Source organism: Sinohyriopsis cumingii, chromosome 4, assembly GCF_028554795.1.
Source record: "Sinohyriopsis cumingii isolate HCF-2022 chromosome 4, ASM2855479v2, whole genome shotgun sequence".
Taxonomy (NCBI): domain Eukaryota; kingdom Metazoa; phylum Mollusca; class Bivalvia; order Unionida; family Unionidae; genus Sinohyriopsis; species Sinohyriopsis cumingii.
The window spans coordinates 124625764-124652158 of NC_142964.1; the positions used below are offsets into that span (position 1 = coordinate 124625764).

The window sequence follows — 26395 nt, forward strand, 5'->3', positions numbered from 1 at the left end:
GTGCTTGAAACATTAGAAATCAATTTTTAATTTTTGCAAAATAATGAAAGAATTAAACAGTGCAGCTTCAATTATGTTTGTGTGCGTGATTTAGATATTTAACATAGCTTTAACAATTCTTCAATCATAATCGCTACAATGTCTGCAGTGTGGCAGTTTCAGTGTTTCCCTTTACCCTCATCTGTTCTTCAGGGACCCCCCAATTTTAATTTGACCCCCAGTTTTGATGCCAAAGTTTGTTTCTCACCCACTCTGACCACTAATTCTGACACCAAGGGGATTTTTCACTCTCAGTCTTTCACCTGTAGGAAATACACTGAGTTTATAGTGATGTCTAATGCTGGGCAATCATGTCACAGACATGTAGCATAATGTCCTAGACACCAGGCTGACCAGTCTTGGCATTAACCTCTTAATGCTGAGTGCCAAATGAGGCAGCTGCTAGTACCATTTTTATAGGTCTTTGGTATGACTTAGCCGGGGTTTGAACCCGTGACCTCCTGCATCTGAGGCAGACATTCTAACCACTTAGACCACCAAAGCAATTAAGCTTTAATTAAATAAATTTTAAAATAATTAAATGTTAAGACTGAATGAAAAGACCCAAGCAGCTCTTTATACCACAATGTGGTACTGCATATTTTACATCTACTTGGATTCGGATATGGATTTTTAATGAATATTTAACAATTTTCCAGTGAATGTCTGCAGTGTGGCAGTTTATAGTGATGTCTAGCACTGGGGCATCATGCTGCAGAACTAGAAATTCATACACTGCTAAGTTATTTTTAATTCTTGTACTTTGTTTGATTTTATATTTTAAACAAATTATGTTTAGAAACTTGAGTGCTTGTTGGGTTTTAGTGTCCTAATACTTAGTTTAAGCCCCTTAATATAATAGCTGTCTCTTTAGTCCAGGCTGCTTCTATGTTCTAAAGGTTTAAGTGACCATTATGGTAATTACACCATGTATTTTATCCACATGATTTCAAATGATTACAGTAGAAACTGTAAATAGCAATTAATAGGAGTATGTAGACTTCATTATTGTAACTACAACTGAGGTAAAATATGTAACCCTTTGCCCCATTATCATCATGATGTGATATGCCTCAATTCTGTTCAGTCTCATATTTCAACAAACTTCTAATCAACAATGGTAAGTCATTTCCAGCAAAATCTGTGCAGTATGCCAAATGACAATTTAACTAAGACATTTCAACATCCCAATATGTCATCTAGTTACAGAATACTAAACCTAGGGGTAGACCTTCTGGTTGAGTGCTTAAGGTTGTGACTTGGGATGGATTTCATATCAAGTATGGAAATCAAAATAAAGGACTGGAGATAATTCAATTAGTTTTTATAAACCATGATATATCTGGGGTTAAGACAACATTTTCTTTACGAATCATTGCTTCGTAAACCAAATGACCAGAAACTGGTTTAAATGCTGAGAATTTAACCTAGACTGTAGTGATTCATCCTTCAAATTCTCTCCAGACTGTTATGAATGTATTACACATCCCAACATTCCTATATGTTTAGATAAAAACATGAAAAGGATCACAAAATATTTACAAAACAATATATGACCATGAATCCAATGTGTTATGAAGTGTTGTAAGTTTAAACACCAATACAATGAGCTTAAGGAAATGTTTTTTTCTTCTTCCACCCCTACTTAGTGGATACATGCACTATAGTGTGATGTGATTTGGATTTTTAACGTAGTTTAACAATTTTTCAGTCATATTGCTACGATGTCTGCAATGTGGCAGTTGATATATAGAATCTATGTTGGGGTTTGGGCAGAGACAAAGAAATCTCAGTTAAGGGTTTATATTATTTGTCTCCCCACAAGTCTTGCCCGAGTGGGGAGACATATAATTAAACCCGTGACTGAGATTTCCTTGTCTCGGTCCAAACCTCAACATAGATTATTTTTCTCATCCAATATTTTCCTTTAAAGTAAAAAGAATTCTGCACTAGTGTTCACGTCCAATGTTTACATGCGGCGCATTAATATAAATATGTTAATGAGGGCTGTGGTGTGACCATGGGGTCCGCAGTACACAGTTTATACGCGTGAGCAAAGAAAAATAAAAACATAAAACGTCGCATAATAATGAGGTATTATCACATTTAATATATGGATGTTATATGAAACTGACAATAAATAATTAATATTTATTGCAAGAAACTGTTTTATTTTCATTAGTTCCAATTTTGAAAAGTTATATTGTAAATAATAAAACGATATTGGCTACTCAGCTCTACTATAGTTATACTTGGTACAAGCTGTAACGAAGAGTAACATCTTTCTTTAGATTATTCATGGGAAACTATCGTATATAACTGTTCTTTTCTTTGGAGTAGGTGAAACTGTGTGTGACATACTTGTGTTGTCCTAAATATTGACTGTAAAATTACCTCTGTGTATAATAATAGACCCTCCAAAAACGGGCTCTAGCAGATAACCATGTGCTAAACTTTCAAGTTCACGGATTCTTTGAAGATTTATTTTTCTGTCCTGGAAATATAGCAAGTGCTACTGTGAAATTTGCTTATGAAATTATGTGCTGACAGATAAATGATTCCTTCTGGCTGGTAAATGTATTATTTGTCATTAAATATTGTAGGTATCTTTTTGATTCACCCAGGGCACAATGGAGATGCTTAATAAAATTAGGGAAAAAAAGCATGTTTTATATAACACTTTTCTGGCTGTTACTAAGTTTTCCGTAGTTGTTAAGAGAGTTGGGAGGCTATGAAGTGTATAGGTCTATAGTCTATATGCATGGAACAGTGTTTCCTATTGTATTGTTCATTTCACACAGCATTGAGAATTTTATCCTATTTGTGGCACAGTCATTTTCAGGTCAGCGTCATTAAATGTAGCTAACAGTATATACTTTGTTTCACACGAAGTATTTAAAATTAGGTAACTTTAGCTACATTTAGTGATGCTGATTTAAAACTGTACTGAGCTAGGACAGCATATAGGATAGAATTGATCATGCTGTGTGAAATGAACAAGCATAATACCAAAAAGCTCGACATCATATGCGTTAGTCTTTGTCTCTCTCTCTAAATGTTTTTGTAAGGTGTGTTCTCAAACATGGATTTAACTTAAGTTACTATAGTTTTGTTATATATTTGTTGCTGTTGTTGTTGTTGTTTGATTTTAGTACAACTACGTCAGGCACAGCAGAAGACAATAAGGGTTTCTTTTTTAATAGTAGTTCTGAGCGCGTGGACACCTTGACTGAGACGATTGGTCTGAGATGACTAGACTGAGACAGGAAAAGTAAGGTTAGCAAAACAAGCAGATTTCTCTGTCGCATGGGTGAGAAAGTTATGTCTAGCACTGGGGCATCATGCTCCAGACATGTAGCATGATGTCCCACCCAGTCACATTATTCTGACACCAGGCCGACCAGTCCTAACCCTAACCTCTTAATGCTGAGCACCAAGCGAGGTAGCTGTTAGTACCATTTTTGTAAGTCTTTGGTATGACTCGGTCAGGGATCAAACCATGCACTATAGTATAGTATTAACAAATAAAACTTCCACATTCATATCCACATGTTATCATGAAACATCTGGCAAGGAATTATTACTTTAAACTTTAACCCATCAAGGACAACTGTACAATAACAGGGTCACTGAAATCTTCATCTTATATCCTGTGAAGAACTTTATATCTAACAATAACAAATATATGAGCTGAAGATAAAAAAACATAATCTGGTGACTGTTAAAATTTATTGGCATCAAAATTATTTTAACTTAATTGTCTCTATTTTGAATATGCAAGATCTCTGTGCCAATGCTGCTATATTTTTCAGTTTAATTTGTTTCTCTGAAAAAAATACATTCAAAAGGCAGAGAGCAAACACTAAAGCTGATATCAACAGTTATACTGATTTGTTTCAAAGCAAATTTGTCATCATTATGTTACCAATTAGGATAAATTTGGCAACGAGTCGTCTTAATGCTAAATCACTATGCTATCTAAATGCTTCTTTACAGGATGTCATGGTAATGCATGTCCTAAAACAACAGGTAACCAACTGTTTGTTAATGTTGATTTGAAATTAAATATGTCCTTTACATAAAGGGGAAAAAAAGACAAATGGTTTAAAATTTCTATTTAATACCTGTTTATGCTGTGATTTGGCTGATAAACAATAACAAAAATCTTTGTGATACAAACAAATAAGCTTGCTGCCAGAAGTATATCATCTGACAGACGTTAGGTACATCTACATGTGAATTCAACGGTAATGAAATCACAAGGGAGGCAACTGCATTAGGACCAAAGATAGCCAAATATGAAATCTGAACACTCCTTAATTAGTAGGTGCTCTAAAGATACAAAGTACTTCTGCAAGAGTGTCAGGTGTAAGATGAATTTTTAAAGATACAATGTATGGTCAAAAAATAGTATAAATGTCTGAAATCATGTTTTAAGCAAAACTGAGAACCATTCTGAATTTGATTATGCCTTTAGAATGCTTCAAACGAAACAGCTTCAAAAAAATTTACCCAGCTGACAACCAGTATGTATTACTTGTAAACTAAAACTGGCCATTATCAAACATCTGCCATACCAAGGGATGCTATATATTGGCCATTTTGTTTAAATACAGCAATCAATAACAAATATTTCTACTTAAAATGACCAATTATAAAGACATTTTTATATAATTTTAGCAAGTTAGATAGAACACTGATAAGGCCAGAGATGGGTGTTTTTACATTTAGCAAACATGTTTATGACACTATACTTTTAGTTATTTATTATATATGCAACCCATCTGATAAAAGGAAAAATTAATCAGGTGTGAAATGAGAATGTATGGACAATTCAACTGTAAAGTTGTAGCACACATTCAAATAGATTAGCTTCTGGTATAATACATTACCGGTAGTTTCATTTACTTTAAATTTTGTACAAATAATTTAAGTAGCATACTTGTGTTTATAAGTAGATTCTAGCTGCCAACAGTGTAGACCCTGATCTGCAATCACACTGAACCAGAATATTCTGATGTATGTTCTTTGTTCTAATGATCAGTCCTAAAAAAAACTGCACAGACCCAGATCTGCCAGCTGCAACAGCAGATCTGAGTCAGTCTGTGCAGTCTGAACTTGTGAGTAAAAATGGTACGTGTTAAAACAGATGGGTGCATGAAAGCCAATGGATAGAAAGCATACATAATGAGAATGACAGCCTTTTATGATAGATTTTTATTAATATATTGTGTTAATCAGTGTCACATTCTTTTGTTGTATGAAAGACAGGTAATTCTTTTACATTATCTTGTCTACTGTTGAGTTTATGGCTGAATGAAAACACAAATGACCCAATGGACAATGGCCTGCCGGTGAAGAACGAAATATATCGATAAAGATCAGCAAAAGTAAGAACGAAATTGTCTACAATAAAAAATCAACAACGCTTTGGCAAATATGTTTCATTAATCTTTAACAAGCCTAAAGACATTGTGAGTTGTCACATATTTATCTTTCCTTTCTCAAAAAGTTAAATATCTGCCTTCTGGTAATTATGGTTCAGAAAGCAGCAGTTGTTGTTGTAGGGTTTAACGCCATTTTTCAGCACACAATAGACTATACATGACAGCCAGTATTAATGGTGGAGGAAGAACCCGGGAAAAAACCCCGGATAGAGCCACCAACCCATGAGAAGCTACTGGCAAGTTTTATTCACATACCTACATTGGCTGAATCTGAGACTCGAAACCCATGCAGACAGAGGTGAGATGGCAGTTGTCCGTAACGAAGAGCACTTTAGACCACTCAGTGTCCCGGAAGCAGCAGTAGCTAAGTTAGTAAAGTGTCAGACTTGTAATCAAAGGGTCATGGGTGTGATACCCAACCAGGCCAGACCAGGTTAGCTACTTAGATGTGTCCATGGGAAAGATATTTGATTCCCATTTCATGTGCATGATTCAGCTAATAATGACAAAAGATACCATTGAAACCAACAAAAAGAAAACAAAATTGTTGGTTTACTTTGATTTCTATTGACAAATCAACAGTGATACCATGCAAATATGTGCAGACTTTCTAGCAACCCTTTGTGATAAAGTTGTGATTAATGAGGACTACTTTTTTTTAAAAAGGTATGGATAAATGGACAATTGGGATATTTTATAATGAAAATTAGTTTGGATTTATGTAAATTATTGTAAATTATTGAGAGAAAAAATAAAACTTTTACTTGATTTAACTTCATAAATTCAAACAACAGCATGCCCTTACATACTGGCTGCCTCTAGTCCAGGCTGTATCAATGTTCTCAGGGATTAAGTGTCCATCATGGTAATTACACCAATTATTTAACGCTGATTACAAATGAGTAGAGTACAATATAGCAATTAATGGCAAGAGTATCTAGATTACATTGTTGTAACTGCAAATAGCTAAATACTTTCATCAGATGCCAACAGAACAAGCAATTTAATTGTTTTCAGTATCCAAAATGTCCAAGTTTAAAAGAATTACATTCAATTTTAAATTGTCCAGTTGTTATTGTAGTTATTATAGGGTTTAACACCATTTTTCAGCACAAGACAGGCTTTACATGGCAGCCAGTATAAATAGTGGAGGAAAAACCAGGGAAATCACTGGCCAGTAATAATGGTGGAGGAAGAACCAGAGAAAACCCTGGAAAGAACCACCAACCCACTAGAAGCTCCTGGCAAGCTTTCTCACGTACCTGAGACTCGAACCCATGCAGATAGGTGAAATGGCAGTGATCTGTAACGGTGAGCACTTTAGACCACTAGGGGCCCCTAAATTGTCCAGTAGAAACATGTACAGTTTGTTCTGCACAGCTTCTCATTGAATTTTCACATCAGCATTGAGGTTACTCATTTATAACATCAGTAAACCTATGGTTTCAACAGACTACTAACACTGTGAAGCTGTCTGTGCATGTGCCCTCATGTCAATTATAGGGGTTGTTCCAACATATCTTTATGCTGTTTTAGACTAAAATTTTAATGTTTTAGAAACTAACAAAATTAAATTGCTTGTTCTAGTGGAAGTTGATTAAATATATGTAAATATTCATAATTTTAATAATGCAATCAAAGTATTCATATCACCTTTAAGTATAATTTCTGCTGTGCTCCTCTAAAGTTATATGGTTCAAATACATGGTAACATGACCAAAACATGCATATACAAATATTCTGCACCACATTATAAAGACCATAAATGAGTTCACTTTCTTACGGCCATTCATGCAGAGTGTATGTTAATTGATTTTCAAAATAATACGGAAAATAAGGAGAGACTTTAGGGTCAATTTGGAAATATAAGGGAAATCCCTGGAGCTGCACAAAAAGGTAGGAAAAACTAGTTCCACTAGAAAGACCATGTGGGTACAACTGCTATATGTACTTTGATATGAAAATTGTTGTATATCATTTCACAACTTTGATAAAGAGTGCTTTAACTGACAATATTTGTAATTAAAAAACAAAATAATAACCACACATTAACACCATGAAATGATGTCAGTCAAGTCCCTAGCATATAATATTTCCTACTCACTGCTTAGGTTTCAAAATTCACCATCTGATGAACCTGTCATCTGCTGAAGTTTTTATTAGGTAATGTGGGGACAGCCATGACAAATTCACTCATACAATGTCTTTAATAGACAGTTACTGGCAGTTATGTCAACACAGTAACTTAAGTGGGCAAATCAGTTCAACAAGGTGTGGGAACAAACATTCAGTCCAAGCCTGTTTACAGACAGCTCAAAACAGAGCACCTTCCCATCAACTTAATAATTAAACAACATAACAAAAGAAAAGAAAGCCAAGGATATATTTACACCAAGGAAACTAACAGCCAACCCCAGTTTAATAATGGCCATAAATATCAAATGGAATTATAAATCAGGAATTCTGTAATACCACCAAAGTTACAGTATTTCAGACAAAGATATCTTCAGTATATATTTGCCCCAATTTTTTCCCAATTTTAAATGTTGTGTCACCAAACACAGGCCCAACAATCAGATATATGTAAATACATAACCCTTCCTTTCAGCAAATACATTTGCCAACCATATGCTCCTCAAATTTAGAAACGAGTTTTCTGCAGAAACCCAAGAATCATTTAGAACCCAAGAAGTCATGCTGTAAAGCATTAAATCTAACGCATAGTTGAACAATGACCATAGGTAGCTAAGTTGTTAGCATCAAATAATTTAGGCACAGTATGTAAATTTATGTATACCATTATTGGTATTGGTCTTGATTTTGTCTCATTAATATATATATGTATCAAAGTATCATATAACCTAAATGCCTCATTTCACACTAATTTCAGTGTTTAAAAGTCATTAATGTTTACCCTGCTATAACGCCATCGTGGCATGGCTCCTGAAATCGTAAATATTCATTTGCAAATGAAAAAGTATTACCATTTTGGGGAAGAGATTGGGTATGAATCTGAATATAATACAAACGTGGCATGGTTCCTTAAATTTGAAATACATGCACGTGTATTTTTCTTGTTCCCGGAAAAATATTTTTTTTTAAGTACGAGAAATAGTGTGTAAAATGTTTATTATCATTTTGGGGAAGAGTTCGAGTATGAATTCGAATATAATATGATCGTGGCGTATCTTCTGAAATTTAACAATTTCACCAGGTTCCTGAAGTGTTGTGCAAAAATAAATATTATCGGAAATGTTACTTATTACTGATCCATAAGTAAAGCCAGTAAGTCGTCTTTGTGATTGTCTTCAATTAATTCTGTATACAATCATTGCTCAAACAATAGCCAACATGGGTTTCTTCTTTAACTGCATACACAACCAAGCAGCAGACAATGCGGTGGTTGATAAAAGATTCTCACAATTTAATAAACAAAAAACAAAAGCTGCCAACATTTTTGCTGGACTCTGCATGTGTTCAGCTTTAAACAAATTTAAAAAATTAGTTTGTGACAACTGCAGCCTATTGCACTTAGTTCTCAGGTTTAACATGTGTATGGTGTTTGCTTATGAACTCGTTATTAATTTCCTATCTTTTAAAAACTATTTTACCATTATGGAAAAGCAAGTTCAGAAATGCCAAGTCGTTCTCTGCACTTTGCGCAATGATTAGCATAGTAGTTTTCAAATGTTTCTTTCGATATTCACAAAATCTGAAGTAAAATTTATATGCATGTTGAAAGCATGTGTTGATTGTTAATTATTCTTGATGTAGTTTTTCAAACAAATAGGCGTACAAGCGTCAATTATTGCAAATTTGCGATACATAAATGTACACGGAAATGCATACAATAAAATTTCAGCAGTATGAAATTTGTACATGTGATTCATCCTTCTTAACCTAATTTTGCTGTTAATTTTTCCCATTGAATTCAGACACAATGACCTATGACAAAATTATTGAATAGTTCAAATATGTATGCAATTTTTGCAATGGAATTACACTGTATATTGGACTAACTCCAAGCCCCGACGGTATGATATCAGACGGGAAGTAAAGGGTATTAATACTCTGTTCATGCTATTAAATTCAAACACAATGATCTGAGACAAAATTATTGAATATTTAAAATCTGTGTACAACTTTTCAATGGAATTATATGCATTATGGATGAACTGCATGCCACGACGGCACGATAGTAAACGGTGTTAATACCGTATTCATGAATACATGTATATGTGCCAATGCATTGTTCTCTGAAAAAGAAAATAGTCAAAACCATGCAGTAACGTTCGCGACCCCACTATTAACACAATCCATCTTTTTGGACCCCAATTTTATATATATATATATATATATATATATATATATATATATATATATATATATATATATATATATATATATATATAACTTTTGTAATTCCTGGTACATTGTTTTATCTATACAAAAATAAATTTTTATTCTTGGCTTTAAATTGTACAGAATATCTTTAGTTGTTGTTGTAGGGTTTAATGCCATTTTTCAGCACACGATAGGCTATACATGGCGGCCAGTATTAATGGTGGACAGTGTATCCCCTAGGGGTGCAAGACTAAGAGTCAAAAATCACCTTGGTGTCAAAACTGGGGGTCAGACTGAGTTAAAAACAAACTTTGGTATCAAAACTGTGGGTCAAATTAAAAATTTGGGGGTCTCTGAAGCGCAAATGAGGGTAAAGAGAAACACTGGTGGAGGAAGAACCCGGGAAACCCCGGAAAGAACCACTGACCCAAAAGAAGCTACTGGCAAGCTTTCTCTCATACCCACATTAACCGAATCTGAGACTTGAACCCACACAGAGGTGAATATCTTTAGTAAGATTTTGCATATGTGACCAAGTTTGTTAAGAACAAGAGTTACATAGGATCTACAGACAGATGTTTATATACATGCTGACAATTAATAATAATAATCTTAATAATATGATTCAATGGGTCTTTTAATTAGATTCTCATTGGCTGAAGTGGTTTTGATGTTTCTAGAAATTTCATTAACTTCCCATTGGTTGGGCTGGATCACATGAATGGTCAAATTCAAGGCAAAATGAGTAGCCAGACTTGTTGTGTGGGGTAGTCTGAAATTTAGTTTTAACAGGTGTATACCAGGAAAGAACTGAGCAATTAGATTCATTCTGATTTTGGAGTCATCCTCATTTCTTGCGTTCCAGTCGTAAGTCTGCAGACGTTTATCATTTTGTACTTAGATATTATTCCAAAGGCAAAACATTTTGTCTGGACTGTTCGGTGGAAATAGAAAGTGCTCATTATTTTGAATATAATATTATTCTTGAACTGTTATAAATTATTCGCAGGAGTTCTGTATGACACCTTCTTTAGGTCACAATTCTTGGTGGACCAGTACATTTCTGGTTTGCAACACATACAGAACCTTTCATTCATTTATGACTTTCATGGAACTTTATCAGGATTATTCTGGATTCACTTTATACTACCGTAAGTTCCTCTCACATTTTCATTTATAACTTTGATAATTAAATTCTGTGTTAAATTTTACAAAACTGGCTGGTTTTGTTTGTTTATGTTGCTTAGTTTATGAAATTACTCACTTTTTCCTTAAGCTATACAAAAGGAATGTGCAGTGCATGCACAATATGAATGAACATGAACTAGTAACCCTCTCAACATTCATTAGACTGAAAGATTCATTTATCTTAACTTGACAACTTAAAGTACATCATACCTCTGGTCATTATACAATGTATTTGGCCCATAGGACTTCAAAATGTGTACAGCAAAAAAGTAGACACCGTAAGGGATTCTAACAGCTTGTGGTACCAAGATTATATTATGGTAATTGCTAACAGGTACCAGTACATACCTGGATACTGAATAAATTGTCTAGTGCCAGTCCCTAGATTAAATTATGGTAATTGGTGACAAGTACATACAATAAAGCATCATGGAGTACAGAAAATCTACATTTCCAGTGTAAATGACTACATGCACACCGTCATCGTGGATGTCTACGGCATGGCTTGTAGTGTTCAGATTAAGTTTTACTGTCCCAATTGGCAAAATAAATATGCAGATCATAGAGAGGGGAGCTAACAATGGCAAATGACAGCTGATGGGTGACAACATATTACAAGGTATATTCATACCCACTTTAATACAAGATGAGATTTTCTAATGACATGTCTTGGATTGTTCAAGTTAATTAAATACAGGCCCAATGGGTGTATGGTTTCCAGTGAACAGATAAGACTGAACATTTAAAATCAATAAGTTCTGGCCATTCATTCTCTGCTTATATTTTTCTTCATTGTACTCATATGGTCTTAACCATGTAAAAACTACAAAGTATTTTGGTCTAAGACTGAATTTGTTCAAAATTATACCAAACGGCTTGTTTACTAAGGGAACAATTAAAAACTGTTTTGATAATATTAAGATAATAAAGCTGACTTTATAACATCCCCAAAATATCAATGCCTATTTTCAAATTCTAATGAAACTGAAAGAAGCTGTAAAAAGACAAACCATTCATAAAAGAACATAAAAGTTGAAAGTAATCAGTCTTATGTATATTTATTCACATAAAAATGTATGTACTCAGGTATTGCATTATTTTGATTGAGACACAATGACCACTGATGAACCAAGGTTATCAAACGATCATACTTTTATCGAGAAAAACTTGGAAGATTAGCTTTAAAATGTATTAGAACACTGTCCCAATGTAGCAAACTTTCAATTTTCTCTTTTCAATCTAGCGTTCATTTTTAGAAAAAGTACAATGGGATGGCAAAATTAAAGCAATGTCAACTAAAGGCTACAAATAAAAAAAAATTAAATAATGTTTTGGATATAAACTTGGTAAAAATACAATACTTTTTTAACTGAACATAACTGAATTATTAATGAAAAAAACAAATGCAAAAATATATCATAGGAAATATGTTTGTGTGTGTTGCTGAACATTATCAGAAAATAATAATCATATAATATAATAATTAATTAATAATTATGTATTCTTCTGACGTTTCAATTTGTTTATCCTATCCTAACCAACAGTTGTGAACTGATGTGTAAACATTTCATGTTTCAAATGTATGTACTATATTTTTAATTAAAGGTGTGCATATGTCAGGTCTGAAAGTGAGGCAGTTTTCATCCTTACACAAGAAGACTAAAGTATTTTGCTTGTCATAATGTTGGGAAAAGTAGTCATGTTGTAGCAGCAGAGATAAGAATCACTTTTTGTGCCAATGCAACAGGTATAGTTTGATATATTCATCTATTTTGCATGTGAATTAAAGCTCTCTAACAAAAATTGCTCATCTTTGTGCAGATATAAAAGTTATATCTGTTTTCATCAGGACCAGGAGTCAGTGAATACTTGAAACTTCAACTGTAAAGGCAAAGTTTTGGTTCATAGGTCACAAAAAATAGACATACACAGCATCTTTGCATTCCCTCTACATAACAGGCCTTGCACATTAGTGCACTGGTCAATCTAGCTATTCTTTTATAAATGTGAACAGATCTTTCCAAGCCTAATTTATTCATACTGGCAGATAAAAGAGCAAGTCCTGTTTTGAAGTCATATGTTAGCTGTTAATCATTATAAAAAATGGTCATGGTACACAAAACAAACAAAGATCAGTGATTATTTTAATTCAGTAATGATGTAATTTATAAGATGGGTTAAAATGAGTAATCTGTAGTAATCTGGTGTGGAACATAAAAACACAAGTCTGAATACAGCACGACACCTGCTAAAGCATGCTCCATTATAACATGAATTCGGATATAACATGATTGTGGTGTGACTCAAAAAAATTTCATATGCATGTATTTTTCTTGTATGCCCAAAAAATATTTGCTTCTAAAACGTATGTAAAATAACATCTAAAACATTTACTATCATTTTGAGGAAGAAATCGTGTAGAGTTTTAATACAAGACAAGTGTGTTGTGGCTCCTGAAATTTCACATGTATATTTCTCATACACAAAAAATATTCTTTTTAAAAATATGAAAAATAATATATAAAAAGTTTATTCAGGGACTGCGCTGTACTTTGCCAATGTAGCAAATTATGATTTTTTGACATTATTGGCAACAAAATATACCATCAGGCAAAACTGTTTTTGCAACAAGATTGTTGGCTGTTCAAACTTCTATATAGAATCTTGGTTTTGGAGTGGAGAAATTCAAATGCACCATGAATGGAAGCTGCAAGCTCAGATATAAAATGCACTATAATTTAATTCATGGAAGTTTTTATATACATCTACAGTACTTAACACATTATGGACTTTACTACACAAACATTAGTTGTTAATATGCAGGTGTATTTCAGACTAGTTTTGTCTTCATTTAATCAAAAGTGCTTGCTTTTATTACAAACACTACCTGCCATCTTTTTGGGGGTACATGCATCATTTTCTTCAGCTGACTTGGTTGATGATAAGAGTCTTGGTTGGTCTATAACACGGTTGGGTCCTATGGACTCCAACCACTGTGTTATAGCTGGGTCACACTGCAGTACACTGTCTTATATATATGCACCTTAATCACAACAACAGGCAACTATGTGAAATAACTTTTCACAGCTATAAATATTTTTACTACATCTCTATAGGACACATTTGTATGCCATAAAGTGTCAATTTCACACAAATGTAATAAAATATTGTAATGTAACAACCTGAATCTGCATATTTCAAACACGTAACACTCCCTAAGTATCTAATCATGGCTAACCCACATACACCTCAGAGCTGGACAAGCTAAGAACTCCAGGTTTCATTACGTGAAGTTTCGAACCTAACAAAGCCTGAGACTGGTTGGTGATCCATTTTTTTTAAATGGGAATAAACACTGACCAACAGCTGGTGGTGAATGGGTGTAGACTGGCATTTCTTATGGGGCAATAATTATTCTTATGCCCAACTAATGGAGACAAATAAAAATTATTGTTGGGCTAGTAAATGTTCATGTAGCTAGTAAAGTCAGAACAACAACAGTCTGATAACTTTCACTGCATCCTCCATCCCACACTAGTAGGTCAATATTCAAATTACTGCTCCATGGTTTCCTCGACTGTTTTCACTAACCACATTCTAGCATACACTGTAAATTAGTCTGAGTTTCCTCTGACCCTTGTCACCCGATTTTTGATAGGACATTTATGTTGGGGTGTAGGGCCAGAGTCCATTCCCTATCGAAAAGTTGGAATTCGCCAACACCATTCACAGACACCATTGGGTAGCAGCTTATTAGTCAGCCCAGCAAACTTTAACAACCTTTCATCAAGATATATATGCATAAAATCGACAGGAATATGATTTTTCTGAAAAAAAATCATGAGTATAGCATTCATCGTGTCTTTAATCTGATGACAGACGAGACGCAAGTACATCGTTGCTGAAATTTGACCTGGATCTGGCCATTTGCATTCCGAGTCACCTAAATATACAAATCTCATAACCTAAATGTCAGTGACATCGGAGGTCATATAGTCACATGATATCAACAATAAACAAATTTCCAAAGTTGTTGTACATAGAATTTGGACATATTATATATGCCACTTAATGTTTGTAAATAAATATAATGCACATTTAATTTTCAACATTTATTCTGAAAACAACGACCAGAAATCTGTTGGTATAACAGCAGGGTGGAGAAAACCATTTAAAAGAAGTACCGAGCATGTGTCAACGATGTTTTTGTTGGTGTCACGTGACTACCACATTGACATATGCTCTCTGCATAGTGAATCTGGTTTTCTTCAAATGGCTGCAACATTTACAGATTTTTGGTCGTTTTCACGATAAATATTTTTAGAAGGTTTTGTTTTTTAATTTTTATATAAATGTTACGTGACTTTCATTTATACATTTGATTTGTTTTCCTAGAGCAACATTAGAAATGGTTTATTCTTGTGTGTGTGTGTGTGATTTGGATTTTTAACGTAGCATTAACAATTTTTCAGTCATATTGCTACGATGTCTGCAGTGTGGCAGTTTACAGTGATGTCTAGCACTGGGGCATCATGTCGCACACATGCAGCATGATGTCCCACCCAGTCACATTATCATGACACCAGGCCGACCAGTCCTAACACTAACCTCGTAGTCAGGTGACTTGGAATGCAAATGGCCAGGTCAAATTTCAGCAACGATGTACTTTCATCTCGTCTGTTAGCAGATTAAAGACATAATGAATGCTATGATTGCAATTTTTGAGAAAATAAATCATATATGTATATCTCGATGAAAGGTCATTCAAGTTTGCTGGGATGGCTAGTAAGTGGCTACCCCATGCCAACACCAAATGGTGTCGGCGAATTCCAACATTTTGATAGGGAATGGACTCAGACCCTACACCCCAACATTAATGTCCAAATATCAAAAATAGGATGGCAAGGGTCAGATGAAACTTGGACTAACTGTAAATATAAACACGTTATGTCTTCAATGCAGTAATCTTTTACATACACATTTCACAATTTCAGACCACAGCTACTAAAATTATCACATCCTCCTCCATGTGCATGCTGTTGCATTGTTGTGGATTAATATCTTCTCTGGAGTATAAAAGTAATTAAAATGTCAATTCATTTAATATTGAAACAGATATGTAGTCTAACCTGTCCTAATGGTCACCTTTACTCAGCAGTCACCTGTTCACAATGACAATTCTCATTTCCTCCCAGGCAAGTTTCCTATTCAAATGTCCGATATGTAATAATCACCTGCCTTGCATGGAAAGCGACCAGGTGTTTCCTAGCCAAACAATGGTTTCTCCCTGCTTTAAGCAGTCACTAGAGCAAATCTCTATTGACTGCTCATTCCATGAAAACTGAGATTTGCTTCATGAGCAAGGCAGTGTTTAGATAAAGGAATATTATATAAATCAATGTGCAAACATTTCTTTTTTTGCTTGTGCTCATAACTCCAGTTAAATGACAGTAACTCAGAGGTGTCTAGATGTCAAATTTGAAAGATAGGCAATTTTGATCATTAGAGTAAAGGTTTTCAGGAATTCACCTGCTGGATGGTGGTTAATGGCAGATATGGAAGCCACCTCTTTTGCTAGTGTGACAAGTATAGTTGGATATATGTATCTTGATCTATTAGCCTGTGAATAAAAGCCATCTCTGAGAAAAAAAAATATTCATCTTTGAGAAGATATACAAGTTATATCTTTTTTCGTTTGGGTCAGGGGTCATTCAATATTCAAAAGATGTCTGTAAAGGCGGAAAAGTTACAATTCATAGGTCACATCCAGCTTCCTCATGTGAGCTGACTGTGTTTTGTTTGTATAGTGTGAATAAACTTAAATCGGTATACATTTTTTTAAGTTGGTGATGATTTCATTTACAGGATGGAATAAACTGAGGAGGATCCTGTAATCTTGTGTGAAACAAAAATTTGTGAGAACAGCATATACTCATAATTATGTTTTTGTTGAATAGTGCACATAAAACATTCTTGATAATGTAATAATAACAATAACAATATTCATTGCATGGTATTTATTTGTTTTAAAGCCAATTTTTAAAGGTCAACTTTTATACCCATATGCATGTCCAGCTTTGCCTTTTCACATGACTTGCCGCTAGCGACAGATCTGACTGTATATTTTAAGACATAGTTATACAGACATAAATGTTCATTTAAAAAACTAACTTATCCAAAATGCAGCGATCCTGACACTAGGACTACTTGTACACATTCCAAACTGCTCCCAGATGAGACCACAACAATGCCTCATTTTGACAGCTGAAACATCATTTCCATTATCTGAGGTATAATTTTACCTTTCTAGCAGATCAATATATACTATGACTGCTAAATTTTCTACATTACCCATTTACTTTGGCAAATACTTTCAAAAACAAGGTACATGTAAAACAAAAGGGAAAAAATCATTTGAAAGTTTCTAGCAGATTTCAACTTATGGCAGAGCGGAGACAAGTGTCTAGACTTTCATGCTTCTTTGGATGACTATGGCAAAATCAGAATCTCTTTTATAATCTGGATTCCAATAAAAGTAAATATTCTATTGTCAGCAAATACACATAGAAAACTTCTAATACCTCCTGTGACTAAGCAAATCTGGTAAACAGTGCAATTTGAAATAGCAATGTATAGTACACTTCATTCTATAGGTACATGTAAAGAACAAGTCAAATTCTTCATGCCGTCCTAATTGGTACCCTCAAAAATATAAAGTTTCACTTGTACTCATGGAACAGTAATCTAAGCCAGTTTTTTTATTCTACACAAAAGACTTTCAAATATTTGAACATAAACACACTGACATTGTTTACAACATGCTTTTGCGCAAGCATGACATGCATTAGAGGTGTGTCGAGTAAAAGAAGATAATAACAGATGTATTATAATTTATCAAAACTTCAGTTAAATACATTAACAAATGTTCAAGGTATGTGACTATATAAACTTTAACACAAAGCTTTAACACTCACCAATAAGCAGGCCATATGTGAACTACGTGCATATTGTCTTTAAGCCTATATTATTGTAAATTGTTAGTTCAATACAACAGCTGAAATTCAAGAGATGTAACTTTAAAATATGTTAACATGAAACTTAAATAATGTAACATGTTTTTGGTGTACACAAGAGAGGTACGATAGGAACTGCTAGAACATCTTAATAAACTTAAGACCTATTGCAATATCATCTGTAACTGTCAGTTGAATGCAGCAACAAATGTTGAAGATTTATGACAAATATTATTATGATAAACCAAGCTTTCCACTAAAATAGATGATACAGCAAGATAGAAACTCAAACTAGCGTATAAATATATAATACAGTAATATAATACGTAAGTACCAGTTAAATGCAGCAACCAATATAGAAATGTCATGAAAAAACTTTTTTTTAACGCTGTTCACCAATTATGAGTCATCTGACATTTGTGCCCCATGAATTTTTTGGGCTTCTGTCAGAATTTAAATTTATCAGAAAAAAATACATCAGAGTAAGTAAAGTCAGACTAAAGCAATATTGACTTTAGTTTGTAGAAAAGGACTGATATGTGCCTGCCAAGTATGTGTGAGATATTCCTGACAATTTTACTTCTCACTCCGATGTTAGTTGACCTTGGAATACATAATGCAATTATTTCGGCAATAAGACAGCAACCTAAAACAACAAAATGTAGGATTAAGTATAATGTACATGTATGTGCTTCATGTGAAAAATCTTGATAACATAAAAACAATGACACCCAGACCAATCCTGAGCAGTTAAAACAGCAATCTGGCTCTACACACAGGCAGGAAACAATTTAGCAATGAGTCGAGTTATAATGACATTGCCACATTCCAGTGCAGGCATTAATTCATTCGGCCCCAATCCTGCCTGTAGGCATGATGAGGCTGTACCCTATTTCCGAGCTCTGCAGCATCAAGGTTATTTAAGATTCACCATCGCATGTGGTATTACAAAAAAGCAGACAGATATAGCTCTACAATGATACCAAAATAATCTGGAAGTTCTAGTTGCACTACAAAATACAGAGGGAAAAACCTCATTTTTTGGACCCGTTTTTTTTTTCCACATAAAATTTGCTTGTGGTCGGAATGCAATTTTGTGTCCGGATTTTAGACCTTTTGGCCAAGCATCTAAGGCAGACTGGTCTGAACTGCACACAGACAGGTGAACCTTTGCAAAAACTAGGATATGGTGGGCATTTGGAATAAAGAGCAGCCTCCATACAAAAATGATGGGTCCATTAAGCAAAAAAAAACAACAAAAAAAAACAAACAACTCCAACTTTTACCCTTCTGATCATGCGCAAGCAAAATAATTAGGATTGCCAACTTACAGTTTATTTGCCTATTTACTTGTAGTAATTTTATGCATTGGTTAAACTGCATCTGCTTTCCTGATTTGTTCTGTTTTTTTTCACAAATACAAGTCAGAAAACTTTGACCTTACAACGCTTCTCATGAATTCCACAACGTAAGCATTGTCTGACCTACATAATTGCATTTTAAAGTTTAATCTTAAATAATATAATAACTAGGCTTTGCTTTCAATGAACTGTAGATTCTTCTGCAAATATCTGCCTGATGATCTACAAAAACAGACAATGTAATAAATTGGTGCTTCACAGACATTGATGTCAGCCACTATTTCCTTGTTAATGGTTCACTTACAATTTCAAATTTATTTTATGACAAAAATAGTATACAAGAGGCAGTTAAAATATCCAGATCACCGATTATTATCTTAAAACACAAATTGCTATTTACAAACTAGGCCTATTGTTAAAGTTTCAAAACACAAGTTTGTATGCTTTTATCATCAAAGAATTAACATGCAGAAATCAGGCCATGGTACCGTATTTCATGTTATTTTTTGTACCCTTCAATTTTTCGTACACCATCAAACCATAAAAATAATAAATAATTCTATCATATTTTTTCGTACACAAAATTTAATATTTTTTCGGTCATCCTATTATTTTTCGTACATAAAACGATCTTCTGTGAAGATTTACTTTTGCCAATGTGATAAAAAAAAGTACGGCCCTTTAAATTTTACAGCCTAGAATAAGAGATAAAATCATTGTTTTAGTTGCATTTTTTTTTTTATTTATCCATTATTTTTATTTCATTTTGTTAAAACTGAAGACAGGTTCCCATTTCAAACAGATTCAAAAATATACCAAAGTTCGATTTAGGTACATCAAATGACCAGTGTATTGTTTTGCTAAGCAAGTTATGAGTAATGACTAACTTTGGGCATGTTCTTACACAAGTCGTCAATTCATTTTCAACTGGTTGAGATATTTTGAAGAAGGAGTGTGTCACCAAACATGAATCCTGGCGGGGTAAGTAATACATGTACCGGTATGTTAATTTTGCTCATTGATCTTTTACTTTTGCCATCAATACCATGTTATGACTCCAGTGTCTTAATCTACGCAACAAGAAATAGCAAAACAAACAAGTTTTGCATAATTAAAAATAATTTATTTCTCAAAATACACAAGTGAAAGAATTAAATTAACTTACAGCATGGTGAATGAATTCTTGTTTCCTAAAGTCCTTTCAATTCCAATAAATCCGAAAAATGCCCCTTCTGTGTTGAAGTTTCAAATGTACAGAAAGATTTCCAAAGAATTCACCAATTATAAGTGTGTAGAAAGCCCATTGCTCAGCTTACTCAGAAAGGGCAACTGTTTTGTTAACTGAGAATCTATTCACATTCATTTTATTGACCTTCTTCGTCTTTTGTATCGGCAAGAAAATATAATGATTGATGTATTTGTTCTGTTGTTGTCATTACAATATATACTGCTATTCATCAACAGCTGGACAGCGTCGTTAATGAGCGCTCTTGATTACGTCATTCGGTGTAACAAAGCAAAGTGCGAAACCATTTGAGTTTATTTATCCAGTAAAAATAATAATATCTCAATACAGGAAGATGCAAAGACCACAGACCATTTGGCAGTTAATCTTATTGGCTCAATATAGTAATGCAGTAAAAAAAACTATAAAAACCCAGTAACTTTTAATCATAAATGCAAAAGTCATTGACTCCACGAGTTCGAGTTATATATACCGGTAGTTAATATCTTCAAAGATCTTGGTCGTTTTCATTACTAAGTTTCTTCAAACCCCTGCCAAGTTTACATGCTTTTCAAAGAACTTCTCAACATTTCCAGTTTTACACACTGGGAAATTTCCAAAACATTTTCGTTAAACAAAACAAATTTTTCTCGATTTTATTTGACTAAATGAATTTTTTCCGGGGATAAAATAATATAATAATGCTGGAGGTGCGGTTGAATTCAGGGAGTCTCCCGCAAATAACGGGAAGGTTGGCATGTCTGCACAAAAAGTTCATTTGCTGAACTAATTTATGGTACAAGTCACAGAAAGAAAGCACCAATAGCATTTCCAACTTTTCTGAGTTTTGTTAATTGGTTTCATGTGATAATCTTATAAAATAGTGGCAGCAACTGCAAAACTAGTTGACAACATCAAGCAACATCTATATGGTACCTACTTATGATAGCCTGGTGTCAAACAAAGCAGACTGGTTTGTTGATTGGCAAACTTAAAGTAATGCATGTCTACTTACTCACCTGTTGTGTAAACAACCATTCTGCATGGTATTTATGCTCAGTAAAGATAAAAAGTTATAACTTAGTGAACAATTTTAATTCATATGGTATTTGCTTGAAATCCATGTGAAAACAGTTTAAGTATAGCAACTACTTTTCAAGAATTAACAATCTTCCAGCTGCTGTTAATGCTTTATAGCCATGAGTTTCCATTGACATTCTTTGTTACATACTCATTTAAAAGCTTATTACAATAAATTCCACCTTTTGTTACTGAACTGAAGATGATTTCAATACAGTCATCCTTTCAAGAAAAACAAGTGTGTTGTCACATGCAATCAATATGAGTAAAAACATCGTGTTAAAGGATTTTTAGACAGCTAAAATGTAGCCCAACATGTACCCCAATCTATATCATGCATAACTTTGTTTTCTTGATTATATCTGCATCAGATTTTGACATGTAAACAGCATTCTCATCCTTCTGGTTTGGGAATCCTTTTGTTAAAAATATTACAAGATAATAAAATGATGACAGTCAAATATAATCAACTTACGTAGCAACATCCTGTTCATGTAATGTTAGATATTCCAAGTATAACATGTACCCACGTTTGCAGGACCCAAGGGTAATGCAATTTGTTATGTACAATATATACTTACTTATAAGACCAGTCAAACTGCAAACAACAAAGATGCTGATCTGTCATAGTATAAAATGCCTGCAAACCGGGTCTATCTTGCTTGTTCTACTGATTACTCCTAACAAACTGCACAGATCCAGATCTGCCAGCACACAATGCAATGATAGATCTGGGTCTATGGACTAAACTTATAAGTCAGCACATACAGAATGAGAAAACCTCCATGTATTACAAAATGCTTGTGACTTCAGTATTTTTTTATTTTAAGTTAGCCTTTGCAAATTTCCCATTAAAAAGGAACCTGTCTAAGCTAGCACCCGAGTAATTTTGACCTCTGCTAATGGGCTCACTTTCGTCTCTTGATCATGGATTATCAATTGGTCATCCTGGCAAAATAGCCAAACTATTATTCTGGTCCCTTTGGAAGATATCTGCACAAATTTCTTTTACTGCTTCCCCAATACATGCGTAAAAATAGGGTAAATACTGGTTCATTCAATGGCATATGCCAGTCTACCCATATATTGTCAAAAATCTTTCAACTGTACTGTTCAAATTTTCAAATGACAATGTTGCAGCCATGCGATACAGAGCACATGTTAACAAATGACATACACTGTTGCATCCTACAGCTGAGTGTAGACTAAATCATTAAGCTGCTTTAAATTCTGTGATTACTAAGGATTTGCTTCATATTAAATTTCTAGGTTCAACCTCTCGGCTGTATAATTGATAAAATTTGGTTGTAAGACTTTAATGTGGTAGTACTGGGTATCTGAATCAGATTTGTCAATATGCATCATTGCAAAGTAAAGGGCTAACTATGATCATGTAATTAAACCATGAGTGCTTCCAATGACCAAATAAGAAATCCTGGCCAAGGACACGCAAAGTTAAACTACCCAAATTAAATACAATAACCCAATAAGCTGCTAAAATTCGATGTACACAACTTTTATCAACTTAAATGTCAGTTTTTTTGGTGTTAACCCTTACAAAAAATATAATTTTTTTTTAAAAAACGTTTTGAAATTGATTTGTAATAATAATAATAATGACGACTTTATTTAGAGAGGGTAACACAATTAGCCAAGAACTAATCTACCTTGAGGCCCTCATACAAAGGAATTTATTTATGTTAGCTGCATCTCTGAAGCCACTGGATATATTAGGTTTGGAAGAAGGAAATAAGAGTGGGCATTGCTAACTTACTCGGGAGAGGATTAATGGTCAATCATCTATCAAAACGCATGCCTGTGAATGTGCAAGAGTTTGTTTGTCACATTCATAAGAGAAGAAGGTGAAGTTTTTTTTAGTCACATGGTAGGTTGACCCCTGATCACTACAAAGTCCAAGAATTCATCCTCCAGCTATTGCATGTACGGAGTACTCCCACATGATTTTCTGCGTCCCAAATAAAAAAACTGCATCCAAATATGTACAATTAAGCATTTCTGAGAACTCTGTGCAAGTAAAACTTTGATCCTACAATTTGTGAAATCTATTCAAAGTTGCAACTGACACATGTCAGTTGTGAAGCAAGATCAAATAAACACTCTGTTACTTGCCACTGTACCACACTCGCAGCTCAGCCAAAGAGCCATCACATGAGAAAATAAGCAATAGGATTAAGGTCAATTGTAGACATCTGCTTGGCACTGAAAAAGTACATGTATTTGCAGCTTAATCAAAAGGAATGTAACTTGAAAACAAAATGAGTGCTGTCTTTATAAGCACTGGCAGAAAATTTGGTAAACAGGTACCCTAAGGCTGATTTCATTTTCCAAAGTTATTATCGTTGGACAAGTACCTAGATACTCACTGACGTTGTTACTTAACAAAGATCATGAACCAAATGCATATTTATACCAAGTTTAGCAATAAATCAGCAATGTGAAATTAATGAAATGACATCATTAATTGACAAAACAGAATCTTTGGGAGCCAAAACCAACATTAAATCACATAACAAATATGGAAATATGGTTAGGATTATGACATCAGGGGTTATCCATCCATTTGCTTAGTGTCAACTCCCAGAGTGAATACAATAAACACAGTAAGCAAAGCCCCCAAAACCCAACTACTGTTATGATAAAATCCATGATGAACTCCATTACAGACTCAGCAAATATTCATTACTTAAAAGTTGTGCTCATGTCCACTAGAGTACATGTACTCTGTGTTTAAATACATACATGTATAGATATATCATGATGCTCCAAAAACCAACAGAAGACCTTGATGGCAAAGATGGCATCAATATCCGATTTTGTACTGATGGCAATCTTTGCAACTTAGACCCATACCAAGATCTGGGGAAAACTGATTAGAGAACTTCTCTTTGCAGATGATGCCACCCTTGTTGCCCACACTGAAGCCACCTTACAGCGCATAACATCCTGCTTTGCAGAAACTTGCCAGCTTTCTGGTCTAGAGGTCAACCAAAAGAAAACAGATGTACTTCACCAGTTTGCTTCCAAGAAAGAGTACCTGCCACCAAACATCTTCATTGACCAGATAGCTGAATGTAGTCCACCAGTTCACCTACCTGGGCTGTGAGATCTCGGATGCCAAGATCGACAAAGAAATATACAACAGACTCTATAAACAACTGTGGTACAATGCCAATCACAAGAGAGAAACAAAGATCATCATCTACAGAGCTGTCATACCGACCACCTTCATATATAACACCGAATCCTGGGTCACCTACAGCCGCAACCTCTGCCTCCTTGAAGGCTTCCATCATTGCTGCCTCTGTACCATCCTCAAAATCCACTTGAGTGGCTTCATCACCAACACTTTTAAAGTTTAGTCCTCAAGCAAGTAGGGATCACCAGCATTGAGGCCACGCTCATCAAGATACAGCTACACTGTATAGGGTACATCTCCAGGATGGAGGATCATTGCCTGACAAAGATTGCATTGTATGGTGAGCTTTCCACTGGCCACCATCATAAAGGGGCACCTCAAAAGATATATAAAGACTCCTTGAAAAAGACCCTAGTGGCACTGAACATTGACAATGGGCATCACACGCTGCTGACCGTGAAAGCTGGTCACATACAGTTCACTGGGCCACTGACACTTTTGAACATCACAGACAGGCCAACTTAAAGGAAAAAAGATGGCAAAGGAAAAAATATGGTAACCATCAGCAGCACTAACCACAACCCAAACCCCTGCTTCCTCTGGATGGACGTGCCTGTCATATTGTGCTCGTCAGCCACCAGCACATGTTCAACAGACATAGACATCTCCTTTCATAAGTCTTCACAAGCGAAGTTAAGCCAACAATATATATATATATATATATATATATATATATATATATATATATATATATATATATATATATATATATATATATATTCTTATGTTATGTATTTAGGCTTTAATAATTAATAACAAAGAAAATGAAAACAACAAGCTTTGAAAAATTTAACAAATAATCTATTTCCCTGGAAAAACAATGTAAAAATGAAAAAGTAAGAACTTCAAATCCAGAAATAATCCAAGAATTAAATTTTAGAAGTCCTAGTAATGAAATGTTCTAATGAATTCAAGTTCAAATCCAGACAAAAAATCCAAAATGGAAGGAGACAATGTATACTGTAGTCAGTATAATCCTGTAGTGTCTACAGTTCTTTGTTATTCCAGACAATAATATTCCGGTCTTTAAATTTCCAAATAAAATTTCAAGAAATGTCTTTGTCCAAGAATTCTGTATGTTCACTCAAATATTTCCAGGAAAAAGAAATAATCTTTCAGAATCCAAATAATCTGAATAAATATTAAAATGTTATTCCAGACAATAATATTCCGGTCTTTAAATTTCCAAATAAAATTTCAAGAAATGTCTTTGTCCAAGAATTCTGTATGTTCACTCAAATATTTCCAGGAAAAAGAAATAATCTTTCAGAATCCAAATAATCTGAATAAATATTAAAATGTAACTCCAAACTGGTCACAAACACTTTCCAGTGTAAAAGCCCAACTGACTAAATTCTCTATAGACAAAGGATATACTGTCAAATAAGGTGCAAAATAGATATCTGTATAAGGGTCACATGTTCACATTCCAGAACAGTTTAGAAGCTATTTGAATGTCTAAGGTCACATATTCATGTACA

General features: G+C 34.1%; 1 protein-coding gene and 1 long non-coding RNA gene across 2 annotated transcripts in view; one reads left to right on the top strand and one right to left on the bottom strand.

Moving 5' to 3' along the window:
* Nucleotides 1-26395, bottom strand: part of LOC149802038 (transient receptor potential cation channel subfamily M member 3-like) — a 228530-nt gene that overhangs the window by 194545 nt on the left and 7590 nt on the right. The gene's annotated exons all lie outside the window — the stretch shown is intronic.
* On the top strand, nucleotides 11502-25541 carry LOC149802039 (uncharacterized). Its single transcript, XR_016420497.1, has 2 exons — nucleotides 11502-11637; nucleotides 24610-25541. It is a non-coding gene; the product is annotated as an uncharacterized LOC149802039 (long non-coding RNA).